The sequence below is a fragment of the Amblyraja radiata genome, chromosome 5 (assembly GCF_010909765.2).
Source record: "Amblyraja radiata isolate CabotCenter1 chromosome 5, sAmbRad1.1.pri, whole genome shotgun sequence".
In the NCBI taxonomy this organism is placed as follows: Eukaryota; Metazoa; Chordata; class Chondrichthyes; order Rajiformes; family Rajidae; genus Amblyraja; species Amblyraja radiata.
Window position 1 is genome coordinate 36,462,666 of NC_045960.1, and position 11,596 is coordinate 36,474,261.

The 11,596-nt window shown below is 43.6% G+C and overlaps 1 non-coding gene across 1 annotated transcript; it reads right to left on the reverse strand.

Annotated features, from left to right (window-relative positions):
• Positions 1–613: 613 nt before the first annotated feature.
• Positions 614–686, reverse strand: trnak-uuu. Its single transcript has one exon. It is a non-coding gene; the product is annotated as a tRNA-Lys (tRNA).
• Between the last annotated feature and the right edge of the window lie 10,910 nt (positions 687–11,596).

An 11,596-nucleotide genomic window follows, 5' to 3' on the forward strand; every position in this document is an offset into this window, starting at 1 on the left:
ATGCACAAGCCTGTCCAAAGACCACTTGCATGCCATTGTCATGTCTTCCTCCACCACTATCCCTGACAGCGTTTTCCAGGCACCCACCACTCTCTATGCGAAAAATACATGTCCCACACATCTCCTTTAAACTTTGTCCTTTTTACCTCAACGTTATGCCATCTAATCTTTAATATTTCCATCCTGGGAAAAAGGTTCTGACTCTCTACCCTATCTATAACTCTCATAATTTTATATACCTATCAAATCTCCCCTCAGCCCCCTACACTCCTGAGAAAAAATCCAATCCAAGTTTGTCCTACCTTTCCTTCTTGCTAATACCATCTAATCCAGGCAGCTTTTATGTAAACATATGCCGCACCCTCGCCAAAGACTCTACATCCTTTCCGTCATGAGGCAACCAATAATCCAAATGTAGCCTAACCAAGGTCATATAAAGCTGCAAACCGACTGCCTCTTACACTCAGTACCCTGACTGATGAAGGCAAACATACTATAGGCCTTTTTTTTTATCAATCTATCGACTTGAGTTGCCACTTTCAGAGATCTATGGACATAGATCCCAAGATCCCTCTGTACATCAATGATGTGTGTTTGATGTACAAAAAGTCAACACCCGAACAGGGACTTGAACCCTGGACCCTCAGATTAAAAGTCTGATGCTCTACCAACTGAGCTATCCGGGCCCTTGTAGTATCTAGTTTTAATATCCTCCTCAAAGTGTTCTGTCCCATTTCGACGCCGGAGTTTCGATCATCCCGACGAGAGGGCCTGAACATCGGGCCGTCCGTAGCGGCGACTGCGGAGGGCTCAAAGGCCCCGACCAGGGGTGAACAAAGAGGAAGATGACTGAACTTTATTGCTTTTCATCACAGTGGGAAATTCCGCTGTGGTGGATGTTTATGTTGAACTTTATCGTGTATTATAGACAATAGACAATAGGTGCAGGAGCAGGCCATTTGGCCCTTCAAGCCAGCACCGCCATTCATATTGTGTTATTTCATATATCAATGTTGTATCAGTGTTGTATCAATATTCCATATTGTGTTATATTTATTTGTATGGCTATATGGTAACTCAAATTTCACTGTACCAATTGGTGCATGTGACAATAAATGTGAACTTGAACTTGAAATTCATTTTGCAGGACATGCTCATCATATTTGTGTGAGATATTCAGTTAAAGGCCTTACTCAATGGGACCATGCTTCTCCCTTGCTATTCCACAGCATATCAAATCACTCAGAGTCAACTGCAACTTGGAGTAGTGTGTGCATTTCTGGTCTCCCCATTACAGGAAGAATGTGAAGGCTGTGGAAAGGGAGGCCAATTCTCTGGATTCAAGGCCACTTCTCTGGATGTTTTCAAGAGAGAGTTAGATAGAGCTCTTAAAGATAGCGGAGTCAGGGGATATGGGGAAAAGGCAGGAACGGGGTACTGATTGGGGATGATCAGCCATGATCATATTGAATGGTGGTGCTGGCTCGAAGAGCCGAATGGCCTACTCCTGCACCTATTTTCTATTGTCTGTTGTATATTGTCTATTCTAGGGTATAAGCTACAGGGAGAGGCTAATCAGATTTGGATTGTTTTCTCTGGAATGCCAGAGGTTGTGGGGAAACCTGATAGAAGTATATAAAATGATGAGTGGCATAGATAGGTTGGACATTCAAAACTTTTTTTCCCCAGGATGGAAAAATCAAATACTAGACGGCATACTTTTAAGGTGAGAGGGGCAAAGTTTAAAGGAGAAATGTGGAGCAAGTATTTTACAGACAGTGGTGAGTGCCAGGAGCACACTGCCAGAGCAGCTACAATAGAGGCATTAAAGAGACTTGTGGATAGGCATAGGGAATGGAGGGATATGGATTGTGTGCAAGCATATATGAATTGGTCTTGGCATCAAGGTGTCAAAGGTTAAGGGGAGAAATGTTGTTAAGAGGGAAAGATAGATCAGTCATGAGTGAATGGCAGAGTAGACACGATAGGCTGAATAGCCTCCTATGACATGAACAGACATTGTGGGCTGAAAGGCCTGTTCTTGTGCTATACCGTTCTATGTTCTCTTTAAGAAAGAACTGCAAATGCTGGAAAAATCGAAGGTCGACAAAAATTCTATTTTCTATGTTCGATGTAAGTTAGCTGGTAAGTCATCACCTCTGAGAATTTTATTATTCTCAGAGTTATTAATCATCCACCTCTTTGTGGACCCCTTGTTTGTCAAGAACGTCTGGAAAGAGATAGAGTGGTCTTTGTTCATGTTCATCCAATGCAGTTGCATAGCATTATACATCGTTTTCTAAAATATATAAGTTATTGAGTGGTCTTAAAAGGATGGATATGGGGAGAGTTCAGTGTATTGTCATGCGTACCGAAGTACAGTGAAAAGCCTTTGTTGCGTGATAACCAGTCAGCGGAAAGACAATACAGGATTACAATCGAGCCATCCACAGTGTACAGATACATGATAAGAGGAATAACGTAAATAATGTTACACATTCGGGACACATACAAGGGCAAAGATCTGGCACACTTTGGTCTGCCCAAACCTTATTGTTCTTCTAGTGCAAGGAGTGGTCTGAAACCAAATGATGGCAATAAACACATTCCAAGGTGCAGGAATACATGCTGAGTGACGCTCTGAGCTTGATGCATCCATTGCAAAGGCTTTGTGGAGAAGAACAACTGTAATGGGTGCTGTCTCCACTGGACATTGAGCAACTCTGGGCCGTGTACCCTTATGACCAACAGATGGGGACTGCAAAAATGATGACATTTTCCATATTGTAAACATCATAGGAAAATATATCTTTGGTTAGAGCATACTTGGAGAATTGTGTGCAGTTCTGGTCACCACGCTATTGGGGGGATGTGATTAAGCCAGAAAGGGTGCAGAAAAGATGAACAAGTATATGATCTAACTGGCAGACTTGTTACAAGAGGAGATTGGATACATTGTGACTGATTTCCCTGGAGCAAAGTGGACTGAGGGGTAACCTTACAGAGGTTTATAAAATTATGATAGGCGTCATTACTGCAGATAGTCACAGTCATTTTCCCAGGGTAGGGGAGTGTAAAACTAGAGGGCATAGGATTAAGGATTTTAAAGGAGATTAGGCAGTGCGAGCATTACACACAAAGGGTGTAGCTACATGAAACAAGCTGCTAAAGGAAACAATAGAGGAAGGTACTATTGAAAACTTTTTTAAATGTTTAAACGCTTGTGAATGGAACTATCACAGTTCGGCAACATGGTCCGCATGGGCGAGTTGGGCTGAAGGCCTATTTCTGTGCTAGGTCCCATGAATGAGGGCAAAGCCATCTCCCACGTGTATGCTCTAATATTTTATGAAGTAAGTATATATTTAGATAAAGCACATTTTTTTTATCATCTGCTTGGCCGGCATAAGGCATCACCCCAAACGTTTCCAATGCCATTGTTTTCTGTCACCTGCTTGAGATGTATTCCTCAATATTGCATGGAGAATCCATAAAAATGTAGGTTGGGGAATACATGGGGAATACATGGGGAATACATGGCTCCAGTAAGTCTGACAGTCTGACATAGAATTAACTATTTTGTGCATCTTTGTGCTTCGAACAGATTTCCCATTAATTCAGACAAATTAATCTCTGTTTAAGACACCCAAATATATATTTCATTAAATGTAGTCTTCCTTGAATTCTGCTATTCACTTTTGAAGTATTTTTAATATTAATACAAAGATCGTCCAAAATAAATAATCTTGTTTATGCTTTCATTGTGCCTTAACTGAAATGAAATATGTCACCACTAGAGGATACTGCACATCAGTGCCTCAGTGTTATTTTTATTTTTCAGCACTGCTAGTGAGCAACATAGAGTTTTGATTAACTTCCACTCTTTGCTGATCTCTGAGATATGGCACACTTGCCTTCATTGGCCCTGGCATTGAGTACTGGAGTTGGGCCTGTCCCACTAGCGCGACTTTTCAGCGACTGTCTTCGTCTTTCAAGCTCGAGGACACTCGCCTGAAAAACCTCGAGCTGGATGGACCGTCAGCGATGAAACCGCGAGCTGGATCGACCGTCTGCACACACACACACACACATAAACACATCGCAAAGGTGGGGGCCAGGGAAAGCGGGAGAGCGCTGTCTCAAATTCACACCCGCGATGAACAGGAATGTAAAAGACGGCTGGCACAGTTACGGTAAGTCCTTTAGGGGTGGGGGAGAGAAGGGGAGAGAAGGGGAGAGAAGGGGAGAGAAGGGGAGAGAAGGCGGGAGAAGGGGGAGAATGAGTGGAGACATTGTTAAGAAGATATACAACTTTTAATAAAGTTTAGCGGGCATTTAACATTACCGGTCGGTTTACTTACCTTTTTTTTCTCAACGAGCATTACCTTTGATTACCTTTGATTGCCTTTGATTACCTACGATGGCATTACGACCTACTATGACCTACCTTGACTAAACCTACGAGTAAAAAAATATAGATTTTTTCCATGGCAACCTTTTTTTACTCGCGGGCATTTCTCAGCATGTTGAAAAATATGGTGCGACCTAGACTACTCTCGAGCATGAAGGAGAGTTACAAAGACCTCCTAGGACCTCGTGTCGATCATGCTGTGAGTATGAGTCGAGGGCAAACTCTTCTAAACTCGCCAATTAGGTTGTCGCAGTGGGACAGGCCCTTTAGGCTGGGACTCTTTTCCATGGAACAAAGTAGGCTAAGTTGTAACTTTATGGATGTTTATAAAATTATGATAGGCATGGATAAGATAAATAGTCACAGTAATATTTCCAGTCTAAGACTAGCGGGCATAGATTTAAGGTGAGAGGGGAAAGATTTAAAGCATAGAGGATGTGGGTATCCGAAATGAGCTGCCAGACAAGGCGATAGCGAGCCAGAGCAGCTGAGCAGGTCAGGCAGCATCTCAGGAGAACATGTATAGACAACGTTTCGGGTGGGGACCCTTCATTAGACTGGATCTGAAGAAGGGTCCCGACTTGAAACATCACCTATTCATGTTCTCATGAGATGCTTCCTGACATGCTGAGCTACTTCAGCATTCCATGTCTTCTTTTGTAAACCAGCATCTTCAGTTCCTTGTTTCCACATTTCGCTGCCAGAGGAGGTGGTGGAGGCAGGTGCAATTACAATGTTTAAAAGAAACATTCGCACAGGTACATGATCAAAAATACTTGGAGGGATATGGGCCAAATGCAAGCAAGTAAGATTAGCTTAGATAAACATGTTGGCTAACATGGACAATGAAGGCCTATTTCTGTACTGTATAACAACAAATCTATGGATCTATCCTGCTGCACCACAATCCCGCTCCACCAATATCTTCTAATTCATGTATCCAAAAGATGTGTAATGTTGAAAGTCATGGAGCCACCGACACAGTAGTGGTTTTATTCCAAATGTTAAGATTGTGATTAGCTTTTTACATGCATTTTTGCTTGGGCCCTCACTTTTAAAAGCACGTTTTCTGGAAATGGAAGTCCAGAGTTGAATTTTACATTGTAGTTATTTCCTCCATGCATATTTAGATTTAGCATTGATTAACCCGATTTTGCATTTATATACTCAACCTGAAAGGGAAACCTCATTAGAAACTAAGAGCGTAGTTCAAATGTTCATTCTCCTGCAGCTGATCCATTCATTACGCAATTGACAAGGGGACTCGAAAGGTTGACGGAGGCCAGGGATTTGGTTAAAGTGGTTTCCCTTCGGACAACCATGCTACAGTCAATCCACAGATTTACTGTTGTCTTTGAGGGAGGGTGCTATAAATGAGGGACAGAAATGTTCTTGAGTGCACAGCCCAGTAGAGCTAGTGTGGTGGGGAAGCCACAATACAGAGACGGACATTGTAATACCATTGTGACTCTAACCACCATGTTTAAGAGCTGGTAGGTGTCAACAGCATGGCAGGTACCTGCAGAGAAAGGACCAGAGCAGGGCAGAATCGAACATGATAAAATCCATCGGGTTATTGTTGATCAAAATGAGACCAAGGTACCAAGCATGAGCAGATGGCAAGTGGCTTGGCGGACAACTGTACCAAAGTGCGTTTGGCCTTATTGAAATGGTTTGTGTCTCCAATGAGCGTGAAATTGCAAAGATCTTCAACTCCCTGCTGCCCAAGGTCAATACACACACTCCAGTTGAGATAGATGTGCCGGCCAAGCTTACTAACCACACAGAAACAGAGTAAGCACCACAGACCAAAGCCATCACTGTAAGTGGATGTAGAGATGTTTGTTTAGGAATGTGACTGCCGCCCACTCTATTCAGCCCCATTTACTAATGATTGTTTACATTTTCAAGACAATCAGTTTGTTATAAATGTTCTAAAAAAATAGCTAAACAACAGTTCAAGGATTTGATGAATGAAACATTAAACATTTCCTTAGTAAGTAAAAATTCTGATTTTCATTATGAGAAAAACATATTAATTTTATCTTCTGGCAGCCACAAGTTATATATCTGCAACTATTGTGCACCCTGTTCTTGTGGCTCATTAGCAGCCAAAGGCATCTTCCACTAATTACTTCCTTGCCACCCTGTTCATTGCTACTTCCTTGTCATCCAGTGTCGTGTGGCAACTCAGCAGTTTATCCTCACCTAAGTCAACTGCATTCACCATATTCATCCTGATCATAGCTGGTGTCAAAGCCAAGTTCAGGTGCAAAGTGGCGTTATCTTTAGCATTCAACAACGGTCATTGAAACACTTGCAGGTAAGTGTTGCAAACATTTCACTGACCACTGACAACTGGAATTGTTACTTCAACAAACATATTGTCGTCACCACCATTTGCACTATTGCATCTCCACGAGATGAACAATTGATTCTGTGGCAGAATGCCATCAGCTGATAGCTTTCCCCTTGAATATTTAGCTCGGATGTTGCAGATAATGCTACAAAATCACAACACATGAGGTGAGCACATTATAGTTTGTTGAAGACATGACCAAAAAGGTCGATGAGAGCAGAGCTGCAGATTTGTATATATGGACTTCAGCAAAGCATTTGACATGGTAGGCTACTCTGGAAGGTTAGATCGCATGGGATCAAAGGAGAGAAAGCTGAATGGATAGAAAATTGGCTTCATGGAAGGAAGCAGAGGGTGATGGTGGAAAGTTGCTTCTCGGACTGTAGGCCTGTGACTAGTGGTATGTCTCAGTGCTGGGCCCGTTTACTGTTTGTCATCTATGGCAACTTACTGTTACTGTTTTTTTGACTTTTTTAAATTATTTTTTGTGTGTTTTAAAAGTATGTGTTAATGTTCTCTGGTTTGTTTTATGGGGGAGGTGGGGGAGGGGGTTGGGGGAAACTTTTTTATCAATCTCTTACCTTGCCGAAGATGCATTTGTTTTCTGGATCGTATCTCCGGTCACTCTGCGGCCAAACATCATGGAGCTGGAGGCCTTGCTTGAGACTGACTTTGAGCATCTCCACGGGGACATGACTTGCCATTGGAGCCTGCGATCCCTTTCCTGGGATCCACGCTCCAACCGCGGCCTGCGGATTCCAACATCGAGGAGCTCGCAGTCTTGGGTAGAGTGATGTCGGGAAGCTCCAGTCGCAGAAGGTTTTGATCAGCCTCGTCCCGGGGTAGATCGCCCGGTGCGGGGAAGCTGAGATTCCCCCCCCCCCCCCCCCAAATGCAGGAGCTTGATCGCCCCGACACGGAGGGCTTGCCGGCGGCTATGGGAATCAAGATCATCCCGTCAACGGAAGGCTCGAGGCCCCTGACTGCGAGAGAACAAAGAAGGGACGAGATTTAACTTTTTTTCACCTTCCATCACAGTGAGGAATGTGAAGGAGTCACTGCGGTGTCACATGTTTATGTCAAAATGTATTTTGTGTGTTTTGTTGCTTTTTATTGGTATGACTACGGCAAATCAAATTCCTCATATGTTGCAAAACACACTTGGCTAATAAAGTAATTATGATTATGATATCAATGATTTGGATGAGAACATACAAGGCAAGATTCGCAGGTTTGCAGATGATACAAAGGTGGGTGGTTTTGCAGATGGTGAAGATGGGTGTGACAAATTGCAGCAGGATCTTGATCGATGGGCTGAGGAATGGTTGATGGAATTTAATGCAGAAAAATGTGATGTGCTGCATTTTGGGAAGTCTAACATGGACAGGACCTAGGCAGTGAATGGTAGGGCTCTGGAGAGTTTTGTACAGCAGACTGATCTAGGAGTGCAGGTGCATGGTCCCCTGAAGGTGGAGTCGCAGGTAGATTGGGTGGTCAAAAAGGCTTTTGGCCACATTGGCCTTCATCAGTCAGAGCATGGAGCATAGAAGTTGGGAGGTCATCAAAGGTGGACACAAAATGCTGGAGTAATTCAGCGGGTGAACCAGCATCTGCAATTCTTTCTTACACACAGTTGGGAGATCATGTTGCAGTTGTATAAGATGTCGTCAAGGCCACATTTAGAGTATTGTGTTCAGTTCCATTAGCAGAGAGGGCAAAGATCCAAGGGTACAGATTTAAAGTGATTAGTGAAAGGTGAAAGGATAACAAATGGAAATAGTCGTAACCTAAGTACACTGCCTGAATGTATCGTGGATGCAGATTCAACTGTAACTTTAAAAAGTGAATTAAAAGAAATTGCAGCAATATGGGGAAAGGTTTGACAACCGTACTGATTGGATTGTTCTATGAAGAACCAACACAACTTGAATAGCCAAATGGCCTCCTTGTGCACTACAGTGATTGCATGGTTGTCTGAAATAGATGTTGTACCATTATGATACAATATTAATCAGAAGCATATACTGTAGACCATGTGAATAGGACAATCTCTCTTCTGTGGCCTTGGAAGAAATTGACATAATCGGTGCCCAATGCAATGCCTTTCACCATATGTACCAATGCATGCCTGAGTTTAAAGTCCCACAAAATAAGGACTCTGTTTGAAAGAAGTGGTGGCAGTTATGAAGTCTGCCATATGAAAGGAATGAAAATCATATGGGAGGAAATGATGAGAGACTGAAAACAGGGATTATCAGTGAAAACACCTCGGAGCTGGAAAAACACCACCATAATTGCAGAATAATCAGTCTGAGAATCATGTGATTAGAGAATGACAGGGGTAGAAATAATGGGCCAAACCGAATGGCAAAACATAAACACAATTTAATTAGAATGAGGAAGTGTGGCAAAAGCAACACATTCATGAAGCAGGTTAAAAAAACAAACATCCAAAATATTTATTTTTGTTTTGCTCATATGCAAATGTTATAGGACTTCAATTAACAGGATAAAATAATGTTAAATGATTAACATAATGTTCACTTTGAACTAAAGGTAGGAACGACAACAGCGTATTTATGAACATTTTTTTATACATACAATTAATAGGTGCAATTTCGGCATATTTTTATAACATTTTAGAACACCAGACAATATACAATACAATACAATACAATACAATACAATACAATACAATACAATACAATTCAATTTATTGTCATTTGGACCTCTTGAGGTCCAAACGAAATGTCGTTTCTGCAGCCATACATAACAAAACAAAAAGACCCGAGACACAACACAGTTTACACAAACATCCATCACATCGTTGTGATGGAAGGCAAAAAAAAACTTATCTCTCCACTGCACTCTCCCTCCCGATGTCAGAGTCAGAGTCAAAGTCAAAGCCCCCGGCTGGCGATGGCGATTGTCCCGCGGCCATTAAAGCCACGCCGGGTGATGCAAGGTCGCACACCGGGTCTTGTTGTTAGAGCCCCCGGCGTGCGCTCGCAGAGTCCCGCAGCCATTCCAAGCCGCGCGGGGCGATGGTGTAAGGCCCCGCTCAGGTGCTCTTCAACCCCGCAACTCGGGCGGGAGAAGTCGCCGTTGCGGAAGCCCCGAAAAGCGGTCTCCCAGCAGGGACCCGCGGGCTCCCGGTGCCGCCGTCCGCCAAACCCGCAGTTGCAGCCTCCGAATCTCCGGGGGTCGGGTGGCAGCAGCGCTCAACCACAGCTCCACCCGCTCCGGACTCGGCCAGCCCCGTGACGGTGAGTAGTCGGCAGCTCCGCAGCTGGAGCCCCAGGTCATTCCTGCTGGAGGCCGCTCCACGTTGCAGCCCCAACGACAACGGAGACCCGACAAAGAAAAGGTCGGGTCTCCCGTGCAGCGGAAAGATTTTAAAGTTACCCCCACCCCCCCCCACACACATACCCCAACAAAAAAAATAACAAAAACTACATAAAAACGACAAAATATAATAAAACACAGACGGACTGCAGAGGCCGCTGCTGACGAGAGTCGCGCCGCCCACCGACATCCCCAGTCGACATATTTTTATAACATTTTAGAACACCAGACAATGTACAAGTTATTATAATCATTCACATCAGATTTTTGCCAAACTATTTCACCCTAATTATCTCATATACTTCCATTAAATTATTTATCTAATACTTCAATTCAATTAGTTGCAAAAATGGTAAAAGAGAAAAGTGAAGCACTTGTTAATGGGCCTGTCCCACTTAGGCGACTTTTTAGGCGACTGCAGGAGACTATGCAGTCAAGTCAAGAGAGTCGCCACATGCTCGCCACATGTTCGCGGGTAGTTGCCGGGGAGTCGCCTTCATGGTCGTGAGGAGTTCCCACATTCTGGGAACTAGTCGCGACCTCATTATGGTCACCAAGAATTTTTCACCATGTTGAAAAATTTGCGGTGACTAGAATGAAGCTGCCATGGAGAGTAGCGAAAATTCTCAAGCCACATGTGGGTCGCAAGAAGGTCCTAATGGGTTGCCAGGAGGTCGAAGGTTCTCTTACGGTCTTGTGGGTTGTAGCCGGTGCTGACCGGTGAATTTCATTGGCTCATTGGGGAAAAAAAACATAAGCAGTAGTTTTCAGAACCAAGGATAACCGACCGGTAATGTTAAATGTTCGCCGAACTTCGCAGCTGTGTATCTCTGGCTTATTAAAAGTTGTCTGGCTTCTTAAAAGTTGTCTCCACTCCTTCCCCCTCTTCTCCCCCCTTCTCTCCCCTCTTCTCTCCCCCCTTCCCCCCCCACCCCCCCATCCCCCCCTCATTTAAAGGACTTACCGTACACTGTGCTAGCCATCTTAATTACAGCGCCAACCTTCCTGTTCATCGCGGTGTGTGTCTGTATCACCTTAACTTTGCACCGTGTGAATTTCAGACAGCGCTCCCACCGTTTGCCCTGGCCCCTGCCTTTGCGATGTGTTTGTGTGTGTGTGTTCCACTCTGACAGTCGCCGTTCCAGTTGCCGGTTTTTCAGGCGACTGCTGGCAACTTGGCAGTCGCCGGCAGTCGCCTGAAAAATCGGCTAAGTGGGACAGGCCCATTGGGACGCATATTGTACAAAGACTGTAGAAATGGTGTCACTTTTTTCAAAACCAGTGATGAATTTGAAACTGTTGTGCTGCTGAAAGTAAGAATTTCATTGCTCTATCTGGACATATGACAATAAAACACTCTTGACTCTTGAAACTATGCATTTAAACAATATGCCTTTAACTGCACTTAATATCAACTATTTGAAGCTGTTTATCACAGGTACAGTAATACTTGCAGAAGAATTTGTTGCAATTTACATTAG